Source organism: Astatotilapia calliptera, chromosome 11 (genome assembly GCF_964374335.1).
Source record: "Astatotilapia calliptera chromosome 11, fAstCal68.1, whole genome shotgun sequence".
NCBI lineage: Eukaryota > Metazoa > Chordata > Actinopteri > Cichliformes > Cichlidae > Astatotilapia > Astatotilapia calliptera.
Window position 1 is genome coordinate 8,593,616 of NC_137432.1, and position 22,654 is coordinate 8,616,269.

Sequence of the window (22,654 nt, forward strand, 5' to 3'; positions counted from 1 at the left end):
TAGAGATAGTGTCTGTCTCCCGAATCCAAACTGGAAGCTGGTTCCACAGAAGAGGGGCCTGAAAACTGAAGGCTCTCCCTCCCATTCTACTTTTAAATACTCTAGGAACAACAAGTAGGCCTGCAGAGCGAGAGCGGAGCGCTCTAATAGGGTGATATGGTACTACAAGGTCATTAAGATAAGATGGGGCCTGATTATTTAAGACCTTGTATGTGAGGAGCAGGATTTTGAATTCAATTCTGGATTTAACAGGAAGCCAATGAAGGGAAGCCAAAACAGGAGAAATATGCTCTCTCTTTCTAGTCCCTGTCAGGACTCTTGCTGCAGCATTTTGGATTAGCTTGTTTTCAAAATAAATACGTTAACAATTAATTCTGTAGTGTGAGTCAGTAAGTGACTGGTGACTGGTATATACGCAGCCAATCAACGTCGTTGACAGGCTACGACAGCGTCCTTATGTGCCGACACCGGTGTTTTAGCTAGCAAAGCGGCGTGGCTGATGTGGAGTGAAGCCATGTTAATGACAACGTGTACAACCACTGGAGATGTGAGGACAGACGGAACAATTGACGGAAAAAGTGTGGACTTTATACCAGTTTTTAAATTGTGTTGATAGGCCACGTAAAACCAGAGTTATGATAAAAAATATGTGCAACATTTGTTTTTTTCCTGAATACTATCGTTGTTTATATTTACTGTGCAAAGAAACGGTAAAAATGTGTTTTATAAGGAAAGCGCTCAAAAGCACTCTCCGCCTGTGAGCGTAAACAAAACCAAAAAACTCCACCCTTTCCTATTGGTGGAAAAATGTACCATGTTGACCAATCAAAAAAACTTATATGGCAACGCAGCATTTAGTTGTTTAGGAAGGGGGGAAGTTTTAGGAGTGATGGCGGTGTTTTGAGATGTGAGAGATTTGTGACGTTTAGCATGTTTGGAGTGTGTTGTCTTGTGTAGTTAGTGTGTAGTGTAGTCAATAGTTTTGTTGTGTGTGTCAGAACAACGAGGCTACTGCTGAATGTTACAGGTGTTACAGGAGTGTTACATCTCCTGTTGTCAGGCCTGCAGGTATCAGGCTGTTGTTCACCTTTATCTCATAGTGGACAGAAATTATTTTTTGCAGTGGCACAAAAAATTTGTGTGGCATCAAATTTGATGCAGAACAGCTGATTGTTCTGTAAAGAGTGTGAAATGTTTATTTAAAAAAATGCCTTGGCTGCATTTTAGGTAAATAGCTCCAAAAAACTTTGTTTGCATAACTCAGTTACTTTTTTGAAGAAGTAACTATAGAATTAACTGCCCAATATTGGTCATTATATACTGTATTTTGCAGCCAGAGTTACAGGACTGTCTCCCAGACCACAGACTCATACTCATTTTCGTGTTTTCAAAATTGGTGTTCAAGTTGTTTTTACTTCCAATAGTGTTAACATACAACACAGGTCATGAACGTTTTTTTTAAATTTTCATGTAAGTGGGCTAAAGCACTTAATTAAAAGTAGTCTAACATAAATGTAAATGCTATAATTTGATTATTTTAATAAAGCATGTAACTTGGATGGATTCGATGCTGGTGTGACCACAGTGCACATCTAATGTTGTTCACAGTGGTCCAAGGGAGCGCTCAGGGAGTTTGTGTGTTTACTCAGATACATGAAAAATTAGACGGAACATCGCACAGGAGCCAAAAGAACAGAATTCTACCACAGCAAATGAAATGCAAAAATCAGAGCCTATGGAAGCAAAAGACACTGGAGGACGGGAGAAGATAGAAAAAGAGGACTCGCTGCCATCAACTGCAATCTCTGTGCAGGAGCCTCTGAAAGGAAAAGACACTGAAGGACAGGAGAAGACAGAAAAAGAGGACTTGCCTGCATTGTCTGTACAGATTCCTGTGCTCTAATGATGGATGAAATGTACATCCACAAGATGACTGAGTTTGCAGGGGACCAGTTCCATGGCTATGTAGATATAGGCACTGGTGAAATTGACAACACACTTGCCACCCAGGCCTTGGTCCTCATGGTTGTGGCTGTTAATGAGTCATGGAAAATTCCCATTGCGTACTTCCTCATCGATGGTATGGATGGATCAGAGAAGGCCAATGTCATTCGGGAAAGCCTTAGCAGGCTTCATGAAGTTGGTGTTAAAGTTGTCTCCCTTACGTGTGATGCCACTACGAGTAACCTCGCCATGATAAGGGAACTTGGCGCAGAGTTAAATATTGACAACATGAAGCCCTACTTCTTTCATCCAGACAATCCCACACAAAAAGTGCATGTGATCCTGGATGCATGCCATATGCTAAAGCTTCTTCGTAATGCCTTTGCATCTTCAATGGAATTTGAGACAGAAGATGGGAGGAAGATTAAGTGGAAGTACTTTGAAGCCCTTAATAAAATCCAAGATGAAGAGGGTCTGTGACTAGGTAACAGGCTAAAAATGGCTGATTTACAGTGGAGAAAACAAAAAATGAAAGTCCACCTAGCAGCACAGCTCTTCAGTAGAAGTGTAGCGGATGCAATGGAGTTCTGTGAACAAGGCTTGAAATTGGAGGAGTTTAAAGGTTGTTCTGCAACTGTGGAGTTTGTGCACACTGTAGATGCAGCTTTTGATGTGCTCAACAGCCGTAATCCTCTTGGAAAAGGTTACAAAGCTCCAATTAAGCCATCAACTAAACACAGGGGTGAGACAATCTTGAAGGATGCAGAAACCTTGCTTCGTGGGTTGAAGGTCAAGCACTATGACAAGATGGTACCACTTCACACAACAAAAAAGAAGACTGCCATATATGGCTTCATTGCTAATGGCATAAGTGCACTTAACATTTATAATGAACTTGTTGAGAGGACCGATGCCCCATGCAGGTATCTTCTGACCTACAAACTGAGTCAGGACCACTTAGAGGTCTTCTTCTCTGCCATAAGAGCAAGAGGTGGGCACAATGACAATCTTAATGCCAGACAGTTCAGGGGAGCCTACAAACGTTTACTTGTTAGGCACCAAGTTAAAACGGGTACAGGCAATTGTTTACTTCGAGACAACACATACATTCTTGATTCAACATCTACAGCTGTAAATGTTGCCCGCAGAATGGAAGTGCACTTTGTGGAAGTAAATGACCCTGAAGATCACTTGATTCCTGACCTCCCAGATTTATGCAACCTGTCTGAATACAAAGAGGCAGTGATCAGCTACATCGCAGGATTTGTAGTAAAGAAGATCAAAGAGAAAATCACCTGCTTGTCTTGTTCACAGGCCTTGACAACCGAAGGTGCTGTGCATACTTTTATTAAGCAGAAAGACAGAGGTGGTTTCCAGAAACCTTCACCAGACATGGTTACTGTCTGTATCACAACAGAAAAATGCATTCAGAGGAAAATCAAAACCAATGGTGGTCAGCTACCCAGTGGACGTGGAGTCACAGCAACCATTGTCACCCAGGTTCTAGAATAATGTGCTGAAAAAAACCTTTTCCCTCATCTTCAAAGCCATATGCTTGACACATGTGTTGAAGTCAACCACATTCATGTACTTGTGAAAATGGCCTCCACATGGTACTGCAAAGTCAGATTTAGTCACTTAGCAAGAAGAGAAAATGAAATGGCAAAAACGGGCAAGTTGGTTCGCAGACAGATGACCAAACTGATCCATTTTTATGGAGAGTAATGGGCGATACCTGATGCCTTTTAGGGCTGAATGATTTATTGACATTATTTCAGATTGTTCGAACATACATTGTATTTTAGATTAGAATTGAAATATATATAATATATAACTAAACATATGGTCAAAGAATATAACTAAATTTTGATTTAAATTACAATAAATCACTAGTTGTTCAGTCCTAGCTGTCGTTATCAGTTACTGCCAGTTATTCCTCTGCTGCCCATGGTTTACAGTCCGCATAAACAGGACTGAATCATCAGCAGAAGAAACAGAAAAAATGTCTCTTTCCACTGTTTGCTACTTTTGTAATTGCTGATATGAATTTGTGACAGGTCGGAGGCACGACACGACCACGACTCACCATTCAGTGGCATTTCCCTTTTACTCGCATTTGCTGTACACACACTCACAGCACAGCTTTCCAGCCAAACACATACCACCAACAACAACAAACACACAACAAGCCCTAGTTCATTCATATGGAGGGGAGGATTGATGCACTGATTGACCTCAGGTGCGCCAGCCTCCCCCACAGCCACGGCACGGATTACGCCCCACAACAGGATAGTTTTATTGCACTTTTCTATAAATAACACCACAGTGTTTTCAATTTGAGATTTCACATTGTTCCTTAGAAGTGTTATTGTTTATTTCCTTATGGGAATTAAAAATGAGTTTGCATTCAGTATTTAAAATTCAAAATGTTAACATAAAATGTTATTGTTAATAAATTGTTATTGTTTAAAATTTTTTCTTGTATTGCTGATGTGTATGAAGTATATGTATATCTGTATCTTGTCCTGTCTTAGTTTGTCTTGTTTGCCAAGTGTGTCTTGTCCCGTGTTCCCACTCATGGCCTGCACCTTGTCATGGTGAGTGGGCTTTCAACTAAGATGGGCTGTCATTCTGTTGTCATATGTTGAAAATAAAGCAAAATGCTACTTTTTACTACTCAGATTAAATGTATTCATGTTTAAATACTGTGGATAATGTAATCTAAAGAAGTAGTCAGGGAGTGGTCCTTCTCAAATTTCCTTCATCCAAGTTTTTGCGCTTGTCTGTCTGCCTCTGTTCTAGGTTCACTGGACATTCAGATGAGATGCTTCTCGGACGAGACGTGAAACGTCTTCAAGACACTTAAAGAAGTCCACATGCTTTTCTTTCCAAGATGCTTAGACTACGATGACCTGGTGGACTGAGAAACTTCACAGACACACTAATTAATCCTTGCCAATTATCAGCTTAGTAGAATTGTGTAACAAAATGTGCTAAATGTCATACAATTAACAAGAAAGCAGAGAAAATAAGGACTTATGGTTTGAGGCATAAACTTCTTAACAAACTGATTTTAATTATTCTCTCCTCTGTCTGTGATTTTTTTAGGAGCCGTCTTCAGATTGAGACCTCAGTGGCAGTTAATGACATGATGGACATGCCATCTATTTGAAATACTGACTTTTTTTAAAAAAAATATATTTGGCATGCAGACTCTGGGGAGCCAGGATCAAACCACCAACCTTCCAATCAGAAGATGACCAGCTGTACTTCCTGAGCTACAGCCACCCCAAATTAACAATATAAGTCTTTCTTTAGTCATTAGAATAACAATGAATTTCAAAAATACAAAGGCTAAAACACCACATTATGTTTCTTAAGAGAAACATGCAACTGCATGGAACAGTAATATGTTGAGGACAACAGTCACTGTCTCAATATACATATAATTGGCTTCTCTTAAAATTGTTATCCTGCTAATGATAGAACTTACATGCAGCTTTTACTGTTATTTCACTTTCCTAGCATAAAGTGCCATGTATTTAAGTTCTAAACTTGTTAATCGTAGACTGCAGCTTCTCTTTTATTTTATGAAAGATGTAAATGGAATTTTCTTGCATGTTGTCTTTAACAGCATTCAATAAAACAGTGTAATGAAAAGCAATGGTGTTTCTAAACAGTCTGAAAATTTGCTGAATGTACAATGCAATATTAAATCGAAATCATGCATGTCAGAGATGATTTAAAAAATATTTATTACAAGAACATTCAGCAGTAACAAATTTAGAAGAGGATGACAGCAAAAGAAAGAACAAGGGGAATAATTGTGAAATCACTGAAAAGTGTGACGGCTCCTCTGGCATTTAAAGAAAAATTAACAAATGAGTTTAAAGGGGGGAAAAAAACAGCATAAAGAATATAATTCCTGATTCAGATTTTGCTGCCAAAATGTTAGTGGAAAGTCCAAAGCCAGCATCACCCTACTGGATTGGGTCTTTCAGACACAAGGCAATATTATTTAAAAAGACATCATTTCCCAAAGTGGTGAAATGAACTCCATCATGCAAAAACTGGTCAGGATTTCTATGCTTTATCTGTGGATGATGTACAATACAACCACAAACAGACAGAATAAAAGTAGTCATCACATTGTTTACAAAGCGTCGAGCCTTGTCCACCTTCTTTGGATTAACACGCCTCCACTGGCATCGCTGGGTGATGACAGAGAAAATAATTTCCATCTGCGGGAACTGCTGGTGGAGATCACGCAAGTCCTGCTTGATTGCTGCCACAAGCCTGATGCTTTTGACATTGCCAAGGTGGGCAGAAGATGCTGACGTTGAGGTCTCCATTTTTGATTCCTGGTCTAACAGCAGAATAAAATAATTCAATATACATTTGCAAAAGCAGCGTTTCTAAGTATGAATTTGTTGTGATTACCTGTTTTAATGGGTCCTTCTCTTTCGGGAATATTTGCGTAGCGCAAGCAGCGGGAAAACGGACATGCTACGTAAAAGTTAAGAGGGGGGGTGTACCGACGTATGTCTGTGGGTGGGAGTTCCATGCCACGGCTCCACCCGTAGTTACTAGGGGTGCAACGATACTCGTATCGATATTGAACCGTTCGATACAGTGCTTTCGGTTTGGTACGCATATGTATCGAACAATACAAAATTTTAAATTTATTTTATCAACTTTTCTTCTGACGATGCTGTCTGTGTTGAGAGCTCAGTGGATCTGCGTTCGACTACTCCGCCTAGGCTGCACTGTCGAGAGCAGATCCACTGAGCGCAGCGCAAGCTAGCACGACAGAAGCTAAGCTCATTGCAACATGGCAAATTGAACCTCCCCCACCCTCATTCAGATCTGGCCTTTGGAACTATTTTGGTCTTCATGTGAAGTATGACCCTGATGGTAAGCGCGTCATGGACAAAAGTAAAACAGTATGTCGGATGTACCACGCAATGCTCAATTACATTGGTCGGAACTACTGTGTTAGCGCAGTTTGCTCGTTAACGTGTTGACGCCGTCCAGCCCCACACACGGGGCGATCCACGGTAGCTCGTTAACGGAAATTTGCCGTGTTGTGGCGTTAACGTCATTTCAGATTAACGCTGACAGCACTAGTGGGAACACAACGAATATGACTGCACATTCACGCCGACATCATCCTAGTGCAAAGACAAGTGGAAGCAGACAAAAACAACAAGCACGCATGCTACAAACTTTACCCGAGTCATTTAGACAGCTGTTAGCACATGATTCTCCTTATGGGGATCTGACCTGATATGTTTAATATGCTGCTGAGAATATAGCCCAGAAGAAGCGTATAGTATAGCTTTTATTTTGGAAAGAGCCATTTCTCTGTAATAAACTCTCTTTTCCAAAGATGAGTGATATAAATGACAAATTAAAAAAGCATGAACAAAATATTGAACCATGACACCAAAGTATCGAACCGAACCGTGAATTTTGTGTATCGTTGCACCCCTAGTAGTTACTACTGCGCAGACTCTGGCTCCAAATTTGCAAGATGGCAGTCTCCACAAGTGGGATATTTTGGCTTCATTTTTGCACAATGGTAGGAGGCGGTGTTGCGTCATCCATCTTTTCTACAGTCAATGGTCCTGACCCGCCACAATATGAAACAGGCCATGGATCGTCTGTGGAGACACACAACAACACATTGTTCACTTAAATTATACAAGAAATTCACTATAAATGGCAACAACAGTTACCTAATTTGAAGTTTTCCACTCAAATTCAGTAAGCTGCTGGAGGAAAGTTGTGACATGAGGGTTAATGTGAACAACCTTTCACTTCACAGTGGTCCCAGTCCTTCTGCTTGTCCCAACCTTGGAGGTACATTTTGTTCCCTCTTCAGGGTTTATCCTTACAAAAAAACTTAAAGCATGCCACAATAAATAGTAACATACAGTAACATTGAGTTGTGATGTGAAAAAATGACCTACTTAGGGATCATTTCTTCATCATCTATCACAATTAGCTAACTGTTCAAACATACCTCTGAATTAGTTCCAATGCTGCACACGCTGACTCCTGGTATTAAGATAAGATAAGATAAGATAAGATAAGATAAGATAAGATAAGATAAGATAACCTTTATTAGTCCCACACGTGGGAAATTTGTTTTGTCACAGCAGGAAGTGGACAGTGCAAAAGTTATAACGCAAAAATTAGAATACAATAAGAATAAATACAGTACACAGCTGTCCAGGTTCAATACATAGAATGAACCAAAGAAGACTGACATTGCATCAGCAAAGGTGTTCTCTTTGTCCAGTTCAACAATTACACGCCCCTCTGCACTCACCATCCAGCAAGTGGCAGTCATTAAACTTTGTCCTTAAATGTATAGGGGCAACGTTGTCATTATGCAACATAAAATAATTTCAATACTTCACTTCTTCACACTGTCTAGATAAGCAAAAAGCAAATAGCTATCTACAGTTAATTATTAATGGCCTTATGTAGTCCGTGTTAACATATCATAATTGTTCATAATTGGGAATTATTCTGCACATTAAACACACCTGACAAAGAATCAGCCCAATTAAATTACCGGAGTTCCATCAACTATATGGTTATTTTGGAGTTTATAGTTTGTGCTGCTATAAATCAGTATTGACTTCAGTATTTCTGCTGTAAGTGTAGCTGGACTACCATGTTGATCAGTAATATGTAATGTGAAATTTTGATATTGTTACTTTGCTGGATTCACTGAGACACATGTCCAACAACCTTGGTTTATAAAGGAAATTACAGAAATGTGAGCTAAATAAACAGAGACCGGATACCTGTCTCCACAAAAAGCTCCTGTGCCAAACAGAAATTGTAATATGGTCTAATCAGCTCTATTTCATAAATAACTTCTTACCAAGCATAATCAGCCTTGGGGTGATTGGCAGGTTGCTTTCTGCTTCAAAGGACATTCTGGTAGATGTTTCCTGCCAGATAAAGAACCAAGACATTTTATGTAGTGGAAAAAAAAAAAAAAAAAAAAAAAAAAACACAGGACAGCAAGCAACAGCATTAAACCTATGAAAAAAGCTTACATCTGCTAAGACAAAGAGGGAGTCTTCGTTTTCTTTGTAATACTTCATCATGAGAAGCATGGCTGCTGTGCCAACATTGTTGTTGGTCAAAACATCCTCACTTTCTATCTGCTGGAGAAGTGTCCTTATACCAAGTTTCCATTTGAGCTTCTGGCTGGAGAAATAGTTAACAATCCTTCTGCCTTTGGTTTTGAGAGTCTGACTTAAGTGCTCACTGATATCAATACCTGTGAATTTGTAAACAAGAATGGCCACTGCTCCTGAATTTCAGCACTGAAAGTGAGGGACAACTGTTGATAAGCTGCCACTGAGAAATATATGTGAGGCACATGAAGTCATCCACATCTTTTTTTTTTTCTTTTTTTTTTGCCTGTCCCGTTTGGCTCTTTTGCCATCAGAATTGTTGTCTAAAGGCAAAGAAAGATGCCCAACGGATTTACTTTACCAAATTGACCATCCCAGCCTTGCCATAATGGTCCATTTGATTCACCTTTTATTGTTTATTTTATTTTCACTTACTGAATACGGGACAGACTTGACTGGGGGAAAGAAGGTGAGAAAGAAAGAGGGAAAGAGAAACAGCTGAGAAGAGGGACGGGGGAGAAGGGCAAAAACCAAAAACCAACAGAATGAGCAGAAAAAGAAAAAAAAGAAGAAAAAAAGAAAAAAAATGCATCTATCAATCACCTGGGTCACCTGCTGAGAAAGAAAAAAGAAAACAAGCAGAAGAGAACAAGAGTAATAGAATAAACAACATCACAATGATATATGCGAATATGACAGTAAATACTAAATATTAAACATTATTGTGCAGCACATAAGATCAACAGAACACAGTGTGCTTTGAGGTAGGAGCCAAAAAGGGTGTAGTTTGTGGGTGTGATCACCTGTGTGTACACCTGTGAGCATGGACGCGCTTGTTTTTTGTTTTTTAAAAGGTTCCTTCATGTAATGATCTGCTAGAGGGTGTGGGGGGGCCACAGCCCCGTCCTCCAGGGCATGAAGCAGGTATGGAGGAGATCAAAACTCCAGACATCCAGAGGCCCCCAGAACACAAGAGACCAAGGAAGACCAACAGAGGGGCAGCTGCACCACTGTCCCGGAAAGAGCTGAGGAGAGTCCCAGATGAGGGCTCACTCAGCAGCCGCGGAGCAGAAACCAGGGGGAGTTGCAGTGACGCGCCTGTGAGCTCCGCCGGCAGCCAGCCGTGCCTGAGTGACCGAGCCCCAGGCCGAGAGGCCGGGGGCACCCCACCTCCGAAGTGGCCCGAGCAAGCCCCAGGCTCCAGGCCCCGATAAGCGGCCGCCAAGGAGTGAGCCGGTGTGTACCTGGACGCCCATCCCCGGACACAAAGAACCACCAACGCACCGACGTCTGAGGGAGTCCGCCACTGGCAGGGGAAGTGGTGGTAGGGGGAGATAGGCCTCCATACCTTGGAGGGCCTAAGATGTCCCCAGAGAGGTGGCGCCTGACACCCAACCTGACATATAGACACAGACATACAGGCACACACAGATACAAACATCCATTCCCACCCTCATGCTCTCATATACACTTACTCCACACTCAACCAACGTGGAGACAGACATAAAGAGACGCTGTACACACGATCACACTCCCCAAGCGTACTCTAAGCCCCGGGTCTAGGTACCCTTGCCCCTGGAGGGGGGGGAACTGCACCCAGACCCAGGTGGTGTTACCCTTTTCCCTGCGGTGGGGGGAGGCAGACCGCCCCGACTCCGCAGCAGCAGGGAGGCCCCACACTCCAGACCGCAGTCGGACGGCCAACTCCTCCTCTTAGCCCCCCCGCTCCAGCAGGTCGCAGAGAATGGGGGTGAGAGAAGACTCCAAACCTCCCTCCACCCGCTCATTGTAGTGTTGATGCATGTGTGTTCTAAGGTGCATTTAAAACCCAGGAGGGCATGGAGCTACCTGCCAGAGAGCAGCAGGTAAGCGCATGGTCCCTCCTGCTGGCCCTCAATGTCTACGTGTATTTAACATTGAGAGGTGGGCAACGACGCCAGGGGTGGGGTGTACACCCTGATGGTACTTTGGATTCCGTGTATCGTGCCCACCCCCAAGATCCTATATGTATGTGTAATGAGAGTGTGAGTAATGTGAATGTCTAAGTTGTGGGATAAAATTGAGGCAGAGGCAGCCAGAAGGGGACGGGGGGGGGACGGGGGGGGGGGGGGGTAGCCTCCTCTGCACCCTGGTGACATACCCCTACTCCAAGGTCCTGCATGTGTGGGTGGTTGTGATGGAGCGGGAAGAGGGAGGCAGCTGGAGATGGGGAGGGAAGGAAGGGAGGGGCAAGTGACCCCTCCCTGGGGCCAGCTCCCCCGCTGACCCCAGTAGGCACCCCCATACTCCGCGACCCACCAGGGAAAGGGGGCCCAGGCCCATCCAGACCGGGGCCCAGCGCAGCAGCGCCTCCCGGCCCCACAGAGCCCAGGACAGTCCACCCAACCCCACCACAGAGAAAACTGCACCCACCCCACCATCCACTCTTCTTCCAGACTACATAAGACAATAAACACCCAGGCTGAGATCTTCCTCCACCTCTCCTGTATCTCCCCCTCCTGTAGAGAGAGCCCCTGAGGAGAGGAAAGCTCCTGCAAGATGTGACAATCTTCCCCACCAGTTGAAGAGCCCCCCAGGTGGCTCGACGCACCGGCGACACCCTGCTCCAGGGCTGGGCCCCCATGCACCCACCCGCCCACAACCCCGGCAACACACCAACCAGGACCCAAGCCCCCGAGGCCCGGCTCGGGCCCCCGCCCAGAGACGGAGCGCCCCCAGAACCTCACGCCCATCCCGGACCCACCCAGGGGCAGCCAGGCTACCAGGTCAGTAACCCACGTCCGTCAGCACAGACCCTCCCCTAGTCCCGCTGCACACAGCCGCGAGGAAACAGTCACCTGAGAGCCAACAGAGCCCCTAACCGGACATGACCGCTACCCTGGGTTGAGCCCCCCAAGGAAAATGCCTCCGGGGAACCCCCCGACGCCCTAAGCCTGTCCCTACCCCCACACCAATCACAACAGTGAAGGCGGGACCAAACTATGACCCCCCACCCCCACTAGGTGATGGAGCTGATCAAAGGAGCCCAGAGCAATTGATCTGATGTGGTGGCAGAGGCTGTATCAAGACTAATGTAATCTAATAGATAATTTCTATATTGGTTAGAATTAAGATTATTTTTATTTTTCCAGTTCATGAGGACTGTTTTCTTGGCTATGCATAGGGCAGTGAAAACCATATGGGCTATATTCTTTTCTGAAGTGACATTATCTAAGCTGCCCAACAAACACACTAAGGGGGAAGTTGGAATGTTACATTTCAGACACTTCGATAAGTCTTCACATATCTCGCGCCAAAACTTCTGAACTGGTGGACAGAACCAAAGAGCGTGGATATAATTGTCCGGTGAATTGGTTTGGCAGTGTGAGCAGTTGTTGGTAGACGTAAAGCCCATCTTGAACATCCGATGACCTGTATAGTGCACTCTATGTAATATTTTGTATTGAATTAATTGAAGACTGGGATTTCTAATTAGATGAAAGGTTTTTAAGCAAATCTGAGACCAGAAGTTTAGGTCTAAGTTAACTGATAAATCCGCTTCCCATTTTGCAATAGGAAGTGATATTGATTCATCTGTTTTAGAAAGCATTCTGTATATTTTGGATAGTAATTTGGGGGGTTTAAGAGTAAGAAATTGAACCACACTTGGTGGTGTTTGTAGTTCAACTTGACCCGGTTTAAATTTCTTTTTTACTATGGATTTAATTTGTTGATATTCTAAAAATCTTTTCTTGTTGATCCCATATTGTGTAACTAGTCCGTCAAATGAAATAAATTCTGTTCCTTCTAGTATATGTTCTAAATATTTGATTCCTTTACCACTCCAATCTGAAAAGTTTATCATATTATTGTTTTGTAATATGTCAGGGTTGTTCCAGATAGGTATACGTTTGCATGGGATTAATGAAGACGCTGTCAATTTTAGAAACTCCCACCATGCTGTCAGAGAAGAGCTGATGTTGATGCTTTTAAAGCATTCATGTCGTTGGATGTTTGAGCTGATAAATGGTAGGTCTGAGATCTCTAGATTATTGCAGAGTGCTTGTTCTACATCTAGCCAAGGTTCATCTAAGAGGGTATGTTTTAGCTATCCTGAGATAAACTGAAGCCTGTTGGCTAAGAAGTAGTGCTGAAAGTTAGGCAGTTCTAGTCCTCCTTTATCCTTGGTCTTTTGTAGTGTTTTTAAGCTTATACGTGGGGGTTTATTTTTCCAAAGGAATTTGGACATACGTGAATCTAGAGATCTGAACCAATCTAGTGGCGGTTTAGTTGGGATCATTGAGAATAAATAATTTATTTTTGGTAAGACCATCATTTTTATAGCGGCAACCCTTCCCATGAGTGATATGGGTAGACATTTCCATCTAGCCAGATCATCTTCTACCTTCTTTAAAAGTGGGATATGGTTTAATTTAGTTAGATCTGCAAGCTTGGGAGAAACATTAATACCTAAATATTTTATATTTCCCGATTGCAGTGGTGTAGAAGAGGAATTATGGAGGGAGCAATTAATCGGTAGAACTGTAGATTTTGACCAGTTAATTGAGTAATCTGATATTCTTGCAAAAGAGTTTATCAATTCAATCACCCCAGAGATATTGGTTTGTGAATTTTGGAGAAAGAGTAACACATCATCCGCATAAAGGCTGATTTTATGTTCCACGTTCTTGCATTTTATGCCCTTAATTACTGAATTCTGTCTAATTGCTGCTGCTAGTGGTTCAATAAAAATTGCAAACAGTGAAGGGGAGAGTGGGGAGAGTCCCTGCCTGGTGCCCCTCAAGAGACAGAAGCTGGAGGATGTCTGGTCATTTGTTCTGACACAAGCTGTTGGGGAGTTATATAATATTTTTAACCAGTTTATGAAAGAGGATCCAAAACCAAATTTGTGTAAAGTTGCAAATAGAAATTTCCAGTTAACTCTGTCAAATGCTTTTTCTGCGTCTAAAGAGAATATTGTAGTTTCTAGGTTTTTACTGTATGAGTAGTCTATCAAATTAAGTAATCTACGTGTATTTGTTGATGAGTGCCTACCTTTTATGAAACCAGTTTGGTCAGGATGAATTAAGAGGGGGGTTATTTTCTCCAGTCTCTTTGAGAGAGCTTTGCAGATTATTTTAAGGTCTACGTTTATAAGGGATATTGGACGATAGCTTGAGGGATATACAGGGTCTTTGCCTGGTTTTAGCAGGAGATTAATGTTTGCAGAATTCATATTTGATGGAAGTCTGCCCTTTTCTTTAATTGCCAACAACGTTCTGTAGAAAACTGGTGCTAGAATCGACCAGAATTCTTTGTAGAATTCTGCAGGAAAGCCGTCTGGACCTGGAGCCTTATTATTGGGCATATTTATCAGAGCTTCCTGGAGTTCACCTGGTGTCAGTGGTGAATCCAGTGCCATTGCTTGAGTGTCCAATAATTTTGGAAGAGTTATGTTGTCCAAAAACTGATCAATTTCTTTTTTAGATGGGTTTATTTGTGGTGAATACAACGTTTTATAGAAATCCCTGAAAATGTTGTTTATTTGTATCGGGTCATATATTGTGTTCCCAGATGAATCTGAACAGCACATATAGTTGTTTTTTCTTTATTTATTTTTAGCTGGTTTGCTAGAAATTGACCGGATTTATTACCATGTTCATAATTTTGTAGGCGTAGTCTTTGTACTAAGAATTTTGTTTTTTTATCAATTATCTCATTTAATTCTAGTTTTGTTTTGCGTATTTTGTTCAATGTTTCCTGATCTTGGTGGGACGCGTAGGCTTCTTCTAGTGATTTGATGTTTTTTTCTAATTCCTGAATATTTTTGTTTTCTTTTTTCTTTTTATGTGATGAGAAAATTTTTTTACCTTTTTACCTCTCATCACAGCTTTCCCTGCTTCCCATAGAACAGAAGCTGATGTTTCGGGAGTGTCATTATAGTCCAAATATGAAGTCCACTCTTTTTTAAAATATTTAATAAAGTCTTCATCTTTAAGTAGTGATATATTAAATATCCAGTTTTTTCTTGGCGTAGTATTATTCTTGTGCATTAGTGTTAAAGATACAGGACCATGATCGCTGACAGCTATAGGATGAATCTCAGTGTCTGAGTCATCCACATCAGGTCTCTCCACAGCTCCAGGTCCTTGTGAATTAAAAATTGTTAACAGGATGTCTTTCGTTTCCTCTAAAGAAGCCAGCGTTTCCCCCTCAGGAAGTTCAAGTGGCTGCCAATTTATACAACCATAGCTATCAACAAAGCATCTAACTTTTTTTAGGTGAGGTTGCATTACTGTTGGGACTGCAGTCGTCCTCATTCCTGGTTCTCTTTATTTGACAAAGTCTATGTGTTGTATTATCTCGATTAACATGTTCAACTCTAGATTTGATGCTTCTTAGTAGTGAATAATGTCCACAACCCAGTCTTTCTCCCTTTTCAGTAAAACCTGCAAATGTTTCAGGGTATCTGTTTACAATGAGCTGAGCAACCTCTTCACAAGATGCATGTTTAGGGTTTCTGGAGTGAACTTGCATTGGAAAAGTTACTTTATATGGCTATTTCAACAAATATGTCCTCACTAAAAGATGAATCCTGCAATTAGGATAGAGTAGTAACAGAAAGGCAGTTTTTATGAACCTTGTCTAAAGATCAAAATGATCAATTCCAGGACTGCAAAAGAACTACAAACTCAAGGTCTTGCATTGAAATGTTGAAAAATACAATGAAACATAAACTATATTTTACAGTTTGTCACACCTTTACACCCTTAGTCCTACCACTACCAATGAAAGGTTAATGGCATTAGATTCAGAGTCTACTTTTGTTTAGGTTTTCCATGTTAATTAACTACCAGAAAATGTGAGCCCCAAAAAGCTCTTCAATATTACACTTTCAAAGAACATGTGTAGAATGGTATGGTGAGGAAAAAAGGGCTCATCAGTGACATATGAGTCTATGAGTGACCTTCAAATCATAGACTCAAGTCTATGAGTCTGTGGGTTGTAGAGAACCTACACAAACCTCCTTTAAATGCAAGTAGAAGTTTACGTATTTGAATTGGTGTGAGAAAGGGTTTGAGATCTTCTGCCTCTACAAACAAAAGGTCACTTTTTTTCGTACACCAATGACGTCCATCAGATGTTCTACAATGCAGAATATTTTCTCTCTGTCTAGTGCTGGCAGGACGCTTGTGAGTTCTTCTTCAATTTCCATCCCTGAAAAAGAATTAGTAGGAAACTGAATGGTGTAGGGAGACAACAAAAAGGCCTACCATGTTATAAAGTGGTAGTGGGTAATAATACATGTTCTTGTGCATTTATACACACACATACACACACACTTCTTTCTGTAGGGCAACGCAAGCAGTGAAGTCCAAGGTCAATGAGGAGTACTGAGTGATGCAACTCGAGCACAAAGTATAATTCAGAATCATTAACAAGTATCACAGCTATCTTCCCAAAAACCAAGCCATCATCAGTGTCATCTACAATGGAAACATAGCCTTTGACATACTTGGTACCTTTGTAGACAACTGCTGACATCCAAAGTGGTCAAAGTTTAGTGGCATGGGATTTCTCTCGTGGAAATACGCACATTATCTTTTCCTTTCTATTGGTAGGTGGCACAGTGCACTTGTGGCAAGTAAGCAAGCTAGAAGACTGGCAAAGTTATGGAAGCAACACATTAACAAGAGAATTCTGAGTAAAACCAAAGTTACTTTCCCTAGTAACTAGTTACTTTGAAAGTAACAAGTAACTTGAAGTAACTGAGTTACTTTTGATAGAAGTAACTAGTAATGTAACTAAGTTACTAATTTAAAGTAACTTACCCAACACTGGTCTCGGCCCCTCAGGTCCTCTTCACCCCCCTCCCTGTGGTCCACGTCTTTGCCGTCAGCTCAGCCAACATGGCCGACAGTAAGCGTCCCCCTGGTGGCGGGGGGGCGGTCAGCCTGTACTCGTGTTCCGTCTACAAGAAGCCTCGACGCACCGAACTGAACTTCATCTTCTCCCTGCAGCTGAGGAGCCTGCAGCCGCCCGAGCGCTGGACGCTGCGAGGCGCTGCTCTGCAACTGCAAGTGATCCAAACGTTGTTGTTCCACAGACACGGACAGACACTCACCGTGGGGCTCTGCTGTGTCTCACTCAGACCTCCCCACAGGTTTCAGTTTGAGCTTTTTTATTCTGATGTTCTGATAGTTTCCATTTTTCTTCAGCACCAAATGTGTTTGTAGGTTTTTAGCCTGTTAAATTTATGAAAATCAAAATGTTTCCACCTCTTCTCTCTGCAAGTCTCTAATAATAATAATAATAATAATAATAATAATAATAGTAACAATAGTAATAATAATAATAGTAACATTAATGATCGTGTATGTGACCTCACACAGTAAAGCTGATGTGAGGATCATCACAGTTTTGGTGGTTGTATGAACTTAATGCATAAAATAATAATTTGTTTTAATTAAAAAACTTTCCATCTGTCATTTCCTGAGTGTTTCAAAATAAAAGTCCTGTCTTTCATGTTTTGAATGTGAAGCTGTTCCTGTGATGCCTTCAAATCTGTTTCAGTCTGCAGTTTTTTACAGTTCAGACCCAAAGTGACTCAAACATTTACTTAAAAGAGGTTTTTGTTCGTCTGGGTTTTCCTGCTCAGCAGCGCTAAACAGGCAAAAGCAGAAATTTGCATATTACATTTGGCCCGCGAAGCCATACCAAATTATTATTAGAGATGGCCTACTGGTATTATACAGCTAATATATATATTGTTTAGTATTAAGCTTTGCTTGTTCCATATTCAGTTTTTCAGCAAAACTTGTTTTAGTCCATAAGAAGAGATTAATTCTTAAATCTGGAGGAAGATTTGTTTTTCAAAAAATATTAATGTTAGCCCGCGACCTTGTTCCAGTTTTGAATTTTGGCCCACTGTGTATTTGAGTTTGACACCCCTGTTTTAGAATAGGTTTAGAAATTAAAAATACTAATAACACACCAGGAAAAAGCCAACAGCACGAGTCCTGAAAGGCTTAAAGAGAAAATAAACGCACAAAGAATGAAACAAAAAGGCACAAAACCTCAAAACAAGAGTGAATTAAATCTGACCGACACACAAAGATGCTAAAAGCCCCAAACATGAACCTGTGAGGTCATTAATATCTGTGTGTGTGTGTGTGTGTACTTGTTTACATGTCTTTGTGGGGACCAAAATGCCCGTCCCCACAAGTTTGAAGACATTTTTGGGACTCAGGATGTGGTTTTAGTGTCAGGGACAGTCAGGTCAGGGTTAGGCATGCAGTCTTAATGGTTAGAGTAAAAGGCTGAGGAGAGCATGATGTCAAATAGATGTCCCCACAAGGATATGAAAACACAACCGTGTGTGTGTTACTGTGAATTTGTGAGAAAAGTGAAGATTTCAGAATCAGTGAGAAATGTTTCACTTCCTGTTGGTGAAGAAGAGCAGACTCCTCTTCAGCCACAGAAATGAAGAAGCTTTTATTTTGTCAGCCTGACAAACACGAGCTCAGCCACGAGCAGCGGCGACCCTGCAGAGGTGAAGGTCACAGTCAGAATCAGCGCTGGTGCCAGAGAACCGCTTTTCACTGGCTTTAATCTTGAAGGTTTCTCCAGATGTGGAACATTCATGCTAAACATTCAACATCTGACGACCGTCTCCGTGTAAAACACTGACAAACTCAAACTTTATACGGTAACTGACAGATTTATTCCTCCATTTTCAGGTATTTCACAATGAACTTGGATTAGTTTGATGATTTTATTCACGTTGGGTGAATAAAACCAGCCAAGAGGCTGATTCCTGCAGAGGAGAGTGGAGGAATCTGCAGGTTCTGTCTCTAACACACAACCAGAGCTTCAATCATAACAAGCACATAATAAAACCATGATCCCCCCCTGATCGACTCTTTTAGCCTGTTTCCTCTGGATCGAACAGGATCTAACAAACCCCAGCTTCTGCTGGGACACTGGTCATCATGGGAGGAAAAAGATGGCTGCCGTGTTGCTGTTTCCTGTCTTACACCAGGGTTATACTTCCTGTATCTGTTTTTAATCAGAGGATGAACCTAAAGCTTTTAGTCTGCTCTACAACCCACCACCTATCCACACGTCTTCTAAGTGACTGGAAATCAGTAAAACTTCTACCAGACTTTAGTAAATATTGCATTAAGATGAGCAGACAGATTTTAATCTCAGCATCGCAGATTTTTCAGGACACTGGAAGAGTTCCTGCCGTGGATTTAGATGTTAGTGTTGTGTGGATGATCCCATTCTGTGATCTTTGTGTTACTAACACTGATGTTTTTACACTTTAGGACCCTCGAGACCTCTGCTGCTCAGCCGTCCTGATCGCTGCCTCCACTTTAACCAGTGCCAGAGGCTGTAACCTCTGATCATTTCACCTGCACTGACAGTAAAACTCTTCTCCACAACCAAACGTGCCATAAACCCATCACAGCTTCATCATCAGCTCAGTCTCAGCAACATGCAGACATGCAGCAGAAACTCTGCAGGGAACGTCTGAAGTCTGTTCTTCAGTTTTCCCAGCTCACTGTTTATTGAACATGAGACAGAAAAATAACTTCACCTTTAATGTGAAACTTTTATCGCCTGTGACATGTTTGCAGGTAGTCTTCGTGCTGTGATTTAGTGTCACAGCTATAAATATCACACAAGGTAAAGACTACAAGTCCCAGCATCCTCTGTGTTTAGGGAGGAGCAGTGAAAGTGAAAGTGTTGATCCTCCGTTCAGAGCAGCAGGAGGAAGAAGGTGGAGCTGAGGCAGGTGAGTGTTAACATGAATATGTTTCTTCTTATGACATAACATAATTCCATGCTGTTCGTGTCTGTGGGTGAAACGTGAGGCCGGTCGGCTCCTCTGAGCGATGGTTTCCTGTAAGTAGAGAGGAAGTAAGATAAGATAAGATAAGATAAGATAAGATAAGATAAGATAAGATAAGATAAGATAAGATAGAACTTTATTAATCCCTTGGGTGGGTTCCTCTGGGAAATTCGACTTCCAAAAAAAGCACAGCAACGACCGAAGTTACAGTTACAGAATTGTTATATATACACACACACACACACACACACACACACACACACACACACACACACACACACACACACACACACACACACACATATATAAATACAGAGACAAATATAAATAAAATATACAAAGGGGATAAATAGAATAAATAGGAATAAAAAATTAAAATACAAGTGAATTGCACATTTCAAGTATTGAGTCTATTGCACTGTTGACTATTTACAAAAAGTATTGCACAAGGTATTGTACAGTGAGGTGAAGAGGCACTACAGCTTAGTTGTTCCCCCCTCCTTTGTCCTCCTGTTTCCCCTCCCTCTCCCCTCCAGAGAGGAGTTAAACAGTCTGATGGCATGTGGGACAAAGGAGTTTTTAAGTCTGTTAGTTCTTGTCTTGGGGAGAAGCAACCTGTCACTGAACAGACTCTTCTGATTGTTTATGGCCGTGTGCAGAGGATGTCCAGCATTGTTCATAATGTCCAGCAGTTTTTTTAGTGTCCTTTTCTCTGCCACTGTCACCAGAGTGTCCAGCTTCATGCCGACCACAGAGCTAGCCTTCCTGATCAGTTTCTCCAGCCTGGATGAGTCCCTCTTTGCTGTGCTGCTCCCCCAGCACACCACAGCATAGAAAAGTACTCCAGCAACCACTGACTGGTAAAACATCCTCAGGAGCTTCCTGCAGATGTTAAAAGACCTCAGCCTCCTGAGGAAGTACAGTCAGCTTTGGGCTTTTTTATACAGGTGCCCTGTGTTGCATGACCAGTCCAGTTTATTGTCCACCCACAGCCCGAGGTACTTGTACTTGTTGACCACCTCCACCTCCTCCCCCTCTATCTGAACAGGCAGTGGACCTTCTCTGGACCTCCCGAAGTCCACAACCAGTTCCTTAGTCTTTGAGGTGTTGAGTTGCAGGTGGTTTGTGACTCCATGCGACAAAGTGAGTTTAGCTGAGAGAGCAGGAGGAGAGTGAGAGCTGTGCTGAGGCAGGTGAGTGTTAACACCGCTCTGACATTACTGTGTCTCTGTGGCGGGAACAACAGGCTCCGTCAGTGGAGGCAAAAATAATCAGACTTTGGTTTTTCAAAGGAAACATCTTTATGTCGGGAGAAGCCGCGCGCTCATTGGATAACGACTTGTCAATCTCAAGTTATTAGCCAATGAACGCGCAGTTCACAGTAAGACCCGCCTTTATCACGACATTTTTAAAAACTAAAATGGCGACAGAAACTCTGAATGGAGTTCAGGCTGATTTTATGAAAGTGCGATGTTTGAGCCACTTCCTGTTCTCAGTCCCGGCGTCCTGATCACCGAGGTTTCTGTTGCTCTGATATCTGATATTGATTATATCGGTAAACAGGCTGTAGGCAGAAACATCAGGTCTAATCTGAAAATCCCTTCAGAAACAAACTTATGTCCGTGTGATGCCGCACGCTGATTGGATAACCACCTGTCAGTCTCAGGGTATTAGCCAATGAGCGCGCAGATTCACAGTAAGACCTTATCAAGTCATTCTTTTAAACTAACACATCGACAGTAAAACTGTAACGTGTCCTGTGATCTATAAACACTCTGTGATGAATAATCTGAAGTTTTTTTGATCCTGGCAGTAGTTTCCTGTCACAGAGCAGAAGCTGCAGGCAGTTTTTGGCAGCTTTATATTTAATTTTTTCCAAAATAAATCAATAAAGGTAGAAAAGAACTCTCAGTGACATTAAAAATCTATTTTTAAAGACAGATGTGACCAAGTGCAACAAATATAAGATGATATGTTTACAGATATTTGAAGTATTGATCATACTTCAGATCAATAGAAGAGCACCTCTTCAACCTGAGCCTGAGGTTGGGAAGAGTCCCACAGCTCTGGAAAACCTCCTGTGTTGTACCAGTGCCAAAGACTTCACGCCCCAAGGACCTCAACAGCTACAGGCCGGTGGCTCTGACATCCCACCTGATGAAGACCCTGGAGCGGTTGGTCCTGGCTCAGCTTCGGCGCCTAACAAGCTCATCACTGGACCCACTTCAGTTTGCCTACCAGCCTGGCATTGGAGCGGATGATGCCGTCATTCACCTCCTACATCGTTCCCTCGCTCACCTGGAGACCGCTGGAAGCACTGTGAGAATCATGTTCTTTGATTTCTCCAGTGCCTTCAACACTATTCTTCCCTCGGTTCTGAAGGACAAGCTGGAGAACTCTGGAGTGGACCATCACCTCACTACCTGGATTTTGGACTACCTCACCGACCGACCACAGTATGTGAGGACTCAGGGCTGTGTGTCGGACAGGGTCGTCTGCAGTACGGGGGCCCCACAGGGAACGGTTCTGGCTCCGTTCCTCTTCACCATCTACACTGCAGACTTCTCCCACAATTCCACCCAGTGCTTCCTGCAGAAGTTCTCTGATGACTCTGCAATAGTCGGCCTCATCACTGATGGGGACGACAAGGAGTACAGAGGACTGACTCAAGACTTTGTGGACTGGTGCCAGCTGAACTACCTCCAGATCAACG

General features: G+C 42.2%; 1 protein-coding gene and 1 pseudogene across 1 annotated transcript in view; one reads left to right on the top strand and one right to left on the bottom strand.

The window, feature by feature from the left end:
- Positions 1-7,682: 7,682 nt before the first annotated feature.
- LOC113032042 (uncharacterized) lies at positions 7,683-9,414 on the bottom strand (annotated as a pseudogene).
- A 10,421-nt stretch (positions 9,415-19,835) lies between these two features.
- Positions 19,836-22,654, top strand: part of LOC113031764 (NACHT, LRR and PYD domains-containing protein 12-like) — a 97,455-nt gene continuing 94,636 nt past the window's right edge. The window contains exon 1 of the mRNA XM_080308232.1: positions 19,836-19,884. The gene's annotated coding sequence lies outside the window, so the exon portion shown is untranslated. The remainder of the gene's footprint in view (positions 19,885-22,654) is intronic.